Source organism: Lissotriton helveticus, chromosome 3_1 (genome assembly GCF_964261635.1).
Source record: "Lissotriton helveticus chromosome 3_1, aLisHel1.1, whole genome shotgun sequence".
Classification (NCBI taxonomy): domain Eukaryota; kingdom Metazoa; phylum Chordata; class Amphibia; order Caudata; family Salamandridae; genus Lissotriton; species Lissotriton helveticus.
Window position 1 is genome coordinate 283,030,894 of NC_136061.1, and position 13,350 is coordinate 283,044,243.

Sequence of the window (13,350 nt, forward strand, 5' to 3'; positions counted from 1 at the left end):
GTCAGAATTAAGTAGAGAATCCTTGGAACGAGCCCAAGAAAGGGAATTAATCGAGATTGGTGAACGAGTTAAAACTGAACAATCAGACAGACAGAGGCATGCCCTTGATAGGGGTATGTATCCTCTCTTTGCCGAGGGCTTGCCAAAAGCGACCCCAGAGGCATCCAGTAATTTCCCGCCACCATTAGTTCCGACCAAGCTACGTCACAAACAGACCGCAGCTGATATTTTTATTTCGTCCTATTTAGACGACACAGTCCCAGAATATGCAAATCCTGTTCGCGCTCCACCAGTCCCTGTAAATCAGGCACTTCCCGCTCCTCCAGACACCGGAGTACCTGTTACGGTACCCCCGGTCCAGCCCGCCATACAAGTCCAGCCTACATTTCCATTTCCCACTCTGCCAGGACGAAGAGCCTCAGTAGACGACTCTAGTTTAGGGGCCGCAGGGGGAGGTACTCCTCAAACCCCGCCGCCACACAAGCGTTTAACGACAGCCGAATTACATGCACAAGCGTCCCAGCGTACGCCCAGACATCAGACTGTAGCAGAAATAAGAAAATCCCTTGCCGAATGCGGCTATGATCCAGTCCCAGGCGAGGATAATATGGTTTTATATTCATTCCGCGTAAGAAAGGTGGCCGAGTATCTAGTCACCTTACCGAATATGAAAGAAGATCTAGACAGAATATATCGTTTCATCCGTACAGGGGATGATCCAGAAAGCATTAGCGAGGCCATGTCTCAAAGGAAAGCCGAGATCCAGCTCATGATATTAAAGTTTCTGATCAATTGTCTAATAAGAGAACAAGATTACCCGTCTAAAGATCCGGCCGAAATGAAAACCCTGACAAGGTGGAGTGATAATATAGCCGAGGGTAAGCACAAGACCGTCGGTGCTGTGGAGAGTATGTACAAGAAAATCCGTAGAGAAATAATAAAGATACACGAACAACGTAAAGCAGCACAAGTAAGCGAGAAAGAAAGTAACTCTGATACTGAAGAGGTAGAGGACGAGAATCCCGCCAGAATAGCGTATGTAGGAAAATCTAGATTTCCAGATCGCCATTTACGCCTAGAACACAAGTCTATTTTTCATTCTCCAGCACCAGAACAAGGTTCACTAGAACAAGTGTTTCAAGCTACCGATCACATTTTGAAATCACGAATCGGTTACAGTGAGTTAAGTACCATGCATGAACAAGAACTAGCCCGATCAGCAGTCCGATGGATTACTGATTCTACCACTTTTCCAGACGAAATAGTGGCACAAATGTTTCTGAAAATGCCCCCAGCCGAGCAACGACTGGTGGGTATGTATATGATTCAGCACCTCATTACATTGTATGAGGGTCAGCACTCTGATCCAGGCCCGTTACATGATGTCCTGAACGAGTTACTCCAGTATAGATGGAAAGGTTTAGGTACCGACTTAATTAGTGTCATTCTAGAACAGCGTCACAAATATAGAACGTTTCTGAACCCGCATTTTGTTCATGTCTCACCCCCAGAAAGTAAACCATTTTACATGGAAAGACAGAATCCGTTACGAGAAGTCCACCCAGTTAGAGGAACGGGTGGCGAACTAGAACGAGTGTTTGTTTACACTCCAATTACAAAGATGGAACTCCTCGAGATGAAGAAATTAATTCCCTGTCATGACAAAGATCCAGCAGGGTTCCATAGAGAACTAAAAGACATGCTCCGTATGGGAGAATACACATATCCAGATATAATTAAAATGTTAAAGGTTCTGCTGCCTGCAGGGGTGTATGAAAAGCTCAAGGAAAAAGAATGGGAGGTGGGAGAGAAAAAGATCGATTGGGCAGTTCTAGAAGCTGAAGACAAGGCACGAGTACCAGGTACCGGTCTTGGAGATAAATGTAAAGAATTACCAGAATTATTAATACAAGTTTTACCCAGATTATTGACAACTAGAAAAGAAGACTGGGATGCAATCTCAGCCTGTAAACAGAAACAAGACGAAGATATTAGTGATTTTTATTCTAGATTTGAAAAATGTTTTAGCATCAACAGTGGCCTCAAGACAAGTAGTGAGTCATACCCTCACCTTTTTGTTACTAAATTAGTCGAGAATTCAAGCCCACAAATTAAAAATCGAGTTCTGAAAGTCGAAAGTACCTGGCAAGCTAATACCCCGTCCCAGATGTTGCAGATGCTTCAATACCACCAGAACAGAATCAGAGAAGAGCAAGAACACGAAAGAAAACGTATGAAAGACACGAAAATGAAAGTACTAGTTGCACAATCTGTTCCTCAAGACAGTCAGAAGAGGGGTCCGAATCAAGCCAGTCATCCTGCAGCTCCCGTTAAAGGGAACTGCAATTATTGTAAACAGCCAGGTCATTTTATAAATGAGTGTGCAGTTCTGAAACACAACATAGCTACTGGTAAGACTAAAGAAAGACCACGTCCGCCTAGACAAGAACAAGTTTCACAGATTCCTCAGTCACAGAATGCACCACAGACAGTTCCAGCACCGCAGCCTATTGCTGCAACACAGCATGTTACCTCGCAGATGTACCAGTATGCACAGTCTGAGTATCCAGAGTACCAGCAGTATTCAGGAAACAGCCTAGAGAGGGAGGTAGGCTTGCCTCTCATCGAGATACCTGTAGATCAAGAAGGTCCCTATGTTCATAGTCAAGTATTAGGGAAAGACAGAAAGTTTTTGATTGATACAGGGGCAAGTAGGACCACAATTAGTCACGCCGAAGTTCCAGGGGCTCCGCTCTCAGGCTCAAGAAATGTTTCCCTTGGATTTTCAGGAAAACCCATCGTAAATGAAATATCAAAGCCAGTTACTCTAGAAGTAGGTCCATTGTCCCGCACTACTGATCTGTTACTTACTAAGTCATGTCCAGAAAACCTATTAGGCATTAAGACACTGAAAGAGTTAGGTGCAGTTATATGCTGTTCCCCAGAGGGAATACGATTGTTCCTACGTGACTTTAAGGGTCACTATGTATTACGAGATTTTGATTCAAGACTGTCTAATGTTCCGCAGCATCTGTGGGCACAAGGTCCAACTGATGTAGGTTACATGCAAATCACACCCTATCGTGTGACTCTCAAGCCAGGTGTAGTGTTACCACGAATCAGACAGTACAGATTGCCACCTGAGGCTGTAGCAGCCTTATCCAAAATTATTGACGAGCTTATGGCTCAAGGAGTGGTTGTAGAAACTGACTCCAATGTATGTAATTCTCCGATCATTCCAGTCATGAAACGTACTGATCCAAATGCACCCCCAGTATATCGATTAGTGATTGACCTACGAGAGCTTAATAAATGTATTATTCCGCAGTACCCAGTTGTCCCAGACATCTCTTCCCTATTAACGGCCATTGATTCCGAAGCCACGTTCTTCACTGTCATAGACCTCAAGAACGCATTTTTCAGTGTTCCTATTCATCCAGACAGCCAGTTCCTTTTCGGATTTTGTTTAAATGGAAGGAGCTATATGTTTACACGAGCTCCTCAAGGTTTCACAGAAAGTCCTAGTATTTACAGTCAAGCACTCAAGAGACAACTAGACAACATTCACATGCCAACTGACACTGCCCTGCTCCAGTATGTCGATGATCTACTGATCACAGCCCGTTCTGAACGTGCTTGCGAGCAAGCATCCCTTACAGTCTTGTATTTCCTAGCCGAGATGGGGCACAAGGTGTCCCCTTCTAAGCTTCAATTCTGTGTCCAGCAAGTGGTCTACTTAGGACACTTGCTGTCCAAGAGGGGTAGGCAGTTGACACCAGACCGTATCCAGTTAATAGCGAGTCTTCCTCAGCCCAAGACACAGAAGGAGGTACGTGCTTTTATTGGCCTTACTTCTTACTGCAGACAATGGATTCCTCAGTATGCATTTCTAGCCAAACCACTGATACAGTTAACGACACAGGAGGCAGCCGTATCGACTGTCCTCCCTTGGACATCTGAACATACACTTAGTTTCAATGAGTTAAAGAAAGCCCTATGCCAAGCTCCAGTTCTAGCGACACCGAACTACAGTAAGCCTTTTACACTTTTCGTTACTGAACGTGAAGGTACAGCATTATCTGTTCTCACACAAGATCAAGCAGGACAATACAAGCCTTGTGCTTATTTTTCGAGCACATTAGATCCTGTAGCCCAGGCTCTGCCTGCGTGCCTCAAGTCAGTTGCAGCCACAGCACTAGCTATCAGACAAAGTGATTCCATAGTCTTAGGACACTCCTTGACAGTACAAGTTCCACATTCCGTGGAAGTTCTTTTAAACCAAACACAAACTCAGCACTTGACAATTGCACGTTTAACAGGTTATGAATTGACACTGTTCCAGCCACACATAGAAATCAGACGCTGCAACATTTTAAATCCTGCTACATTGTTACCATCAGTTACTTCAAATCCAGCCACACATGATTGCGTGGAAGTAGTTAACATTACGACAAAGCCAAGACAAGATCTGACAGATACTCCGTTACCAGACCCCGACCTGACACTTTATGTGGATGGTTCATGCCTAAGAACTAGTACAGGAGAACTAGTCGCCGCGTATGCAGTGACTACTGACACCGAAGGTATTGAAACACACCGTATTGATACCCTGTCCGCTCAAGCAGCAGAGATAGTTGCTCTGACACAAGCCTGCATACACGCCAAGAACTTGAAAGTTAATGTTTACACAGATTCACGTTACGCATTTGGAGTTGTACACGACTTCGGAGTGCTCTGGCAGGAGAGAGGTTTCATGACTTCTCATGGAACCAAGATTCAGCATGGTCTCCTTATTCAAGCTCTGTTAGATGCCATACACTTACCGACATCTATTGCTATCATGAAGTGCAAAGCACATACGAAAGTTACTGACATTATTTCCCAAGGTAATGATCTAGCAGATCGCACAGCCAAGCTTACAGCACAGACTCTAGACATTCCAGTTAACATGACACACACTCCAGATCCGACTACATGTATGACAGTTAAGGACCCTACACAAGATGTCATAGATATCCAGTTACATGCTACTCCTGAAGAAATCAAGAAATGGTCCGAACAAGGAGGGGTCCAGACAGATCAAGGATGGTTAACGAAGGGTAGAGCCACATGGTTTCTCCCCGACTCTATGGTTCAAGTTATTATTAATACCGCACATAGTCCAGCACATTTAGGAGAAAAAGCTATGTTAGACAGTATCCAGAACATTTGGTTCAACAAGCATTTACGAGCTGCAGCCAAGCAGAAAGTCCGTACCTGTATGATATGTTGTCAGTTTAATCCAGGTAAAAGTGTCCCGGTGGAACAAGGTGGATTCCAGCCCCCTGACCACCCTTTTGAAGTCCTCCAGATGGATTATATTCAGATGGAGCGATGTCGAGGTTTCAAGTATGTCCTTGTAGTTGTATGCGCTCTGTCCAGGTGGACAGAAGCATATCCAGTCCCAGATTACAAAGCCACGACCACTGCTAAGCAGTTGGTTCGTGAGTTCTTCCCCCGTTATGGACTCCCTAGAGTCGTATATTCTGACAACGGCCAGCCATTCTCATCTGAACTCATGAAGCATGTTTCCCTTTTGCTAGGGTACCAGTGGAAGTTTCATTGTGTACGCCACCCTGAAGCAGCCGGTCTCGTAGAGAGACATAATCAGACTCTGAAAATCCGTATTGCAAAGGTATGCAAAGAAAAAGGTGTGGACTGGCTAGTAGCTCTGCCAGTTGCTTTATTTTATATGCGCATGGTCGCACATTCCAGATCAGGTCTGTCCCCGTACGAGGTCGTTTTCGGCCGCCCCCCTAACATGTGGGGTACTCCTAGACCCCGAAGTATTACCGATGTTTCAAGTAATATGCTGACAGATTACCTAGCTTCCTTGATGTCTGCCCTCAACTCATGTCGTTCACAGGTTGCCGCCGCATTTCCAGACAATACCGAGGTGGCACCGCATGAAATCGTTCCAGGATCCATGGTGATGGTCCGCAACTTTGACAGATCAAGTCCGCTGGAGCCTCGTTGGAAAGAGCCCCGACAGGTCCTCCTCACCACCCGTACAGCCGTGAAGTTGGAAGGACGCAAAGGCTGGGTGCACCTTTCTCATATTAAACTTTTTAATGGACTGAAACCCGTCTTAAAGAACATTTCCCAGGATTTGAAGGATTGCCAAAATATTGTTCTCAAGGACTGTCCCGCAAAAGACATTGCTACAACCCCTCCCCTGTTAGAGAAAACTCCGCAACAGGAGTATAAGTTAAAACTCCGGTCTAGTAAAATAAGTCAGTCAGTTTGATTGTCTAAGTCCTCCCCTAGGTGAAACGGTTAGACTGTTTCTGACATGTACAAAATAGACCCCCATAGTGAGAGAGTTAGTCAAAACTCAATCCGATGTATCGTTTTTCTATGTTTCATATTATTTCTCAGCATTATGATTTCCTGCACCAGTTATGCATTTTTCTTGTATTTCCCAGTTCTTCATGTAAATAAGTCTGCTAATGCTACAGTAGAGCACACGTTTAGTGATCTGCCTCCTCATGAACTCTCTTACCGCCTCCCCATGCGAAATAACTCATTCATCCGCATGTTACATTACTCACACCAGTCCAGCAATACCACTAATTGTTGGGTGTGTGGTCGACTCCCCCCTTTCCAGACACAGAAGGGAGTTCTGCCACTTTTTCCTTATCCATTCTCACATAATGGTTCGTGTGGAGCATGGTCCACGTTAACGTCATCCTCAACGGATATGTCTTTTCTTAACAGTACATGTTTTCCAGACAAACAAGGTCTTCCCCACCGAACAGGTTTAGATCTAGAAAATGAAGTGTATAATTTAGGTAATTATTCGTCGAATGTTATGGTCCTGAATGTTCAATCTGATACCACTCCAGACTTACCTGCTATTTCAGTACTGCCAGTCAAAGGTGAATTATGTGTCCGAAATAAGGGTTCCATACACGTAGGACATAGTGATTGTACTACTATTGTCAAGTATAGTGACAGTGGGAAATCTATCTTCAAAGCTTCACGTCATTCTTATTTTATTTGTGGTCAAACCGCATATGTTCGTCTGCCCCTCGATTGGGAGGGAACCTGTTACATTGCCTTCCTGCTGCCACCTGTTTTCCTAGCCCCACCTGATTATCATAGAAATACACATCTAGTACACATTAGACATAAAAGGGAGTCCCCAATTGTCGATTATACTGAAACTGCTCTAGAACAATATACAGATTTCAACAGAGGTTTCTTCTTCTTTATAGGACCTATCCAGAATAGTAAGCTAATCCGTAGGTTAACCAGAACCCTCGAAGCTGTAGTAAATGAGACTGCCTCTGCTCTAGGTAACTTAACTGAAGAGCAATCTGCTATGAGATTTGTCGTTTTACAGAATCGTCTCGTCCTTGACGTCATACTGGCCGATAGGGGCGGGGCCTGTAGAGTCATCGGATCTAGTTGCTGGATTTTCATTCCAAATAACGCGCCGTCTGTTTATTCAGCTATAACCAGACTCCATAAAATTGCCCATCTGATACACCAAGATCCAGGCACCTGGACATGGTCCGGTTGGTTCTGGAATATAATTTCCGCATGGGGATGGAAAATATTGTCCTTTCTAGGTATTGCAGTAGCGATCATATTCAGCTGCTGCCTCTGTATACAATGTGGCCCTGCGATTTGCGGCATTTGTGCTACCTCTTGTATTCCTAGTCCCAAGCCCCGTTCTAAATCCCGTTCCAGGATAATTCGAGACGAGCAAATGATACTGTATGAAATGATAGATGGTATCATGAATATTGATGTTTCCTGATGGAAACGTAGTGACAAGGAGGGAATGTGGAAAAGTAAATTTTGCCATGTTCTGTGTCCCTACGTGTCATCCATCATATGTTATGTGTGCATGATTAAATATGCATATGCATTCCCCATGTTCGATTAATGACGCAATTACAGTTGTGTCCACCTCTAGTATGCCAGTTTCCAGCCCTCGTGAATACTACGAATATCAGGCCTATGTAAAGCTACGTTGCCACGTTTCTCAGTGTGCACGTTATTCTATTATAAAGTCCCCGTTTCTAGGCCTCAAAAGGGCCTGGACACCAGATTCAGCTCCTGTCTCCTGCAACTTCGCTGAGGAGCGATACAGCCCCCACCTGTATCCTCGACCCTTCACTTACTTCCTACCTCGCAGTGCCCGGCCCAGCCTGGCTCAGTCTCTGAGTCTGCCAAGAATATGTTATGATTCCAGTTATCAGTTCAGTCCTCCTCCTCTGCATTCCTAAACTACTGAATCGCATCAATAGTTTCCGTCATTGTCTAGCCTTCACGTCTCCACGTTAGAGAAATACTGCATTTAATGGTCATTTAATATTCTTCATCACGCACTACATGTAGAATAATGCATGGTCCAGTCTTAGAATCAAGTTAGCCTTTCCTCTCCTGACTTCTAGTTTATATCAACATGTTCTCTAAACATCAGATACTAGATACTGTTTAGGTACATGTCGCCCTGACTCTCCAGACTTCAGTCTCTGCTCCTAGCACAGAGTTCATAGCCCCCAGCTTCTCCTAGTAACACGTCACTGCTAGTTTGCGCGCACCATCAGGTTAGAGGTCCCGGCTCCTTAGGTAGCCCCCTCCATGGTTTCCGCCCTATTCATGACATATTCTGTTACGTTTGCATCACATGTCTATGTATACGCCCAGTTACACCTACTTTCGCCCTTATCTTTCGCGACTGCTACGCGTCACGCCTTCTGCTCCACCCACTGCTACGCCTACTGCAATGTAATGCTATGTGTTTGCGTTATGTATATATGCTCATGTATTGTTATTAAAAGTCAGCGCGCTCATCCCAGATCCAGCCCCAGCAGCTGCTGGGCCCTGTCATCCTATTCCTATGCAGGTTGTCCTGTTCCTGTCCTTATGCTGTATTAAACCTGCAAAACTCCTACTACCTCGAATCTTGACTCTTATTTATTGAGCTATCTGTTATGATATATGTCTAGTCAAAAAGAGAGGTATTATTTATTTATTTACCACAATTGAGGTCACCCAAGAACACGTCTTTGGTGTCTGACAGGGAGAATCGTGTTATTAGGTCTGTTAGTTCTTTGGGGAATAGGGTACGCTCTCCAGGAGGATGGTAGATGGTGTGGAATTTGATGGGTAGGGTGCCCTTGGTGGTGAGTTCGACGCCTAGGTATTAAAAAAATAGGTATTCTGCAGGATTGAGTTTGGTAATCTGTAATCCGTCTCTATGAATGATGGCTAGTCCCCTCCCAATTTTGATCGGCCTGCCTTGTCTGATGAGGTTGTACCCTGGAGGAGTGAGAATGTCAAGAATGGGGGTGGAGTGGGCATTGAGCCAGGATTCTGTGAGGAAGGCCATGTCAATTTCTGCAGCGAGAAGAGCTTCAACAATGTCAGTAGCATGTTGTACAACTTACCTGCAATTTAGGAGCATGCAAGAGAGAGGTCGGGGAGCCTCGATGATGGGGGGAGTTGGGTGGATAGAGGTGTATTGAGTAGGGGGTCTAGGTGAGTGGATAGAATTTGCGATTTTGTTAGTGCTGATAATAACAGGGATGTGGACAGGGGCTGGCGTCTGGTCTAACGCGAGGTTAGGGTCATAGCGCTCCATCGGTTTCTGTACCGAAAAGAGTTGGCTATCACTGCTGGGACTGGGCGCCTGGCTCGATGATGGGCTGGAGGGTCGAGGGGTGCTCTGTGGGGCTAAGTGAGATGTATTGAGTGAAGAGGGAGTACAACATCTCGGGGGGAGGGAGCACGGTGGCTTGGCCCTGTTGAGAAGGTCCTGTTGCCGGTAAAGGAAATCAGCAGCGAGGGAGTTCATTTTCTGCTCCATTCTGTTCAGTTGCTGTGCAATAGAGCTGAGGAAGTTTAAGGTTTTAGGCAGGGATCGAGGATGACTGGGGTCTAAGGAGGGAGGTTGAGCAGGGGTGTGGGGTTGTATGGAGTCCATGGGACTTGGAGAGGGGGGAGGTTGTATGCTAGGGGTCGGTATTGTAATGTTCCTATTCGAGGAGTTCGGAGTAGGAGAGGTGGGGTTGGTGTCTAAGTGAGGAGGGAGAGAAATTCTGGGACGGGCGTCAGGGTTCTGGGCAAAGTCAGCGAGATTGACGGTGTAGGCAGGTTGTGAATGTGGGAGTGCGCCTTTCCTGGGCAGAGTAACGGAAGACAGCGACTTGCAGTGCTTTGTGTTACTCCAGATTTACTATGCCATGCAAAGCCACACAAGGTGGCATAGCAATTCTCACTTAAGGGCTTGCGTTGCACTTGCACCACCTTGTGTGACGCAAGGACAGCGGCAAGCCCTTGATAAACCTGGGCCTTAGGCGGGAAGAAAAGAGAAGGCTGAACAAAGCCCCATAGTGGACAGTAGGACGAACTGACCCAGTCATTCAAGCAAAATTGAGACACTAATGATAGAACGCCTTAAAAGAAAACCATTACTTAATTAAATTGATATGAAACACTATACAAACGAATAATAAACACAACTTGGACTACCCCATAGACACAGCCATGTGGGACGGGATATACCTGAAGCCTAGTTCTGCCCATAGAAGATCATTATTTGATATTAGTGAATAGAGTACCACAGACATCACCTCACAATTGCAGTGTATCCCAAAATTCCCAGGGCACTGCACGACCACTCTATAGTGGCAAGCTAGAATTAGGGGGATTTAGAAAATTGTGTTGCACTGCTCTGCAAGTCTTGATTGCACGTAAGCTATGTTAATGATGGGGAACCTGAAAACTGAGGGTTGTAAATGATGATGTAATTCTTCGCAATAAGCGGTGTTCTAGACCTGCATAATGTACACTGTTGAGGAACTCAATAGAAAATCTTTTTAAAACTATCAAATCTGATATCCCGCAAGCATTGAAACATTGTTCCTCATATAAAAATACATTCACAGCAATAAACGTTCTTGTGCATCGTAAACCACTCAATCTCCTTTTCTGCCAAATCCCTTTTTTGCAAATTAAATTACTGGACCGATTACTTCATATTCCACGGCAAAGTCAGAATTTGAGAGGACACATTCCTCACACTGACAGCTATTTTCCTTCTTACTTCCATGTGTCGAATCACCAAACAAATATAACAATCTCAATATATCCTGTCAAAAGACTAGGCAAACCATTCCCAACTCCTCTAATTTCTGGCATAGTCATCCCAAAAAAGAATTCCTTACATGTTCCAATATCATTCACTACAGAAACACACAGCACACTCCTTTTTTCTTGGCATAGATTTAACAGTCTATGGAGAGGGATGTATTGTGTCCCAATTCCTTTAATCTTTCTATAAATGATGGCAAAAAATTAGGAACGTTTTACTTCAAGTTTGTTTTACATTTTGAATGCAGACCAGACGCAAAATCCTTTTTGGTATTTGCAAAGCAATTCCAATAGCTATTTGTGTTGTTGTAAAAAAAATAACAGTGTATTATGCTTCCTTGTGTTGCTTTGCTTCAAGATGAAGTTCCATGGGTGGTGAATGGGCATTCCCGTGCATCCACCCATGGAATCTGACAATAATCAATTTCTACAGACTTGTAGACATGGATTTGTGCCAAAATTCTGTGCCTCCCTGAGGTTGGAATAATGAGTAGAAACACCTTCATTCCTCCTTGTTATACCCTCTATGCACAAAAGCTACCCTGACCACAATGTACTCTTGTACTTTGGTGCTAGGGTCCCTGCATTGGCTCTAAGCAGACAATGTGCACCAGAGCAGGACTGCACCATTTCTTTGAAGATCTGTCTCCAAGTAACAGTAAATCTGGCCTGATGTTCGGGATCTGGAAGGATCAGGGCAGCATTTGCCCCAATACAGTGGGGTTTACTGACTAGGCAGAGAGGTGTGGGTCTTCAGATAATAAAGGCCGAGAAGTAAAAGAAGGGCAACAGCATGAGAATAACATAGAAATGAAAGACAGAAGCAGGAAAAGATAAAAGGTGGATAGAGACACAGAAATGGGAAGAAGGACTAAAAAGAAAAGCAGACTCTAAGGATAAAGAAAAGCTAATTGAACTGAGGAAGTAACATAGAACCCTGGAGCAAGAAGGTGGAACTCGTACCATGCAGAATTTCGAGGTCAAGAACTTCGCCAAACGGACTGAGTGGGAGCCAAACACCAAGGGCGGAGGGGAGGAATTTGAGAGGGGACTGAGGAGAGGAGGTTGCCTCTTGAGCTTAGTGAAATCTATAATCCCACCACTACCTAGGAAAATTGTGGCCATGCAGGTGGGTGATGTAAGGACAGAAAAGTTTAAGATAATCAGATGTTTTTTTTTGGTGGAGTATACTCAAATAAAGGGAGATAAGTTGGGGTGTCAATGTGGAATTAATGCATCAATGAAATCTGATATATTGATAGTAATTTTACTTTCAAGGACTGAAGCTTGCGGGAAAGGAAAACAGAAAGAAACACCGTTAGAAAGTCAACAAAGATGAGAAATATTTATTCTCTCAAACCTATACTTTAGTGAAAGGAAAGCGATGATAGAGAAAAATGAAAGGAAACGTAGGGAAAAAGGGGCTTTTAGATAATGAGATTCTCATTATTTCTTGTACTGACCTGGTGTTATTTTTTTTCCTGAGGGACGCTCTTTGGAGAGGAGTGTGCCTTCCTGTAACCTACAAGAGAAAGGAAAAGAAACCAAAAAGGAACATTTATGTGTATGTCTGAACATGCTCGAAAGGTATACAAAATGAGAAAAATAAATTTGCAAATAATCAACCTTTAGTCATACATGTGGAAGATGTATTTACCCACTTTCCACAAAGTAGTGTCAGAAGTGGGATAGCATTTTTATCTGGACATGGATGCTCTGGTTCATCAGTTAGCAGATGCCTAAGATAATATTTTATATTTTTTAAACCTCTTTTTAATTTTTTTTAGAATACAGTAGCAAACGCATTGTAGTCAACAGATTTAAGAGTGAGACACACTGAAATAGCATTCATTGATACAGCATGTTAGCACATTGGGAACTGGTGGTCTTAAACAAATGCTCATCCTAGATGCTCGACCCTCGTCACAACATACATCTTGATCGCAACAACTCCATCCCATCTACTCCTAGGGTTCTCCTTGTTCATGATAGGCACTCCATACTTTCCCCAACTTTTTGGGGCACCCCCTGCTCTTGTACACAACTTTGTTCACCTGTTGGCACCAATTTATGTCTTTCTATCCATCATGAATCCCTGGGGGGGGGTCAGTGAGCCCGACGACCTTGCCACATTCCTTTTGGCCACCCCTGCCTCATCCTCCAACCACAACTTTGAGTATTTTGGCCGGTTACACTCCCCGT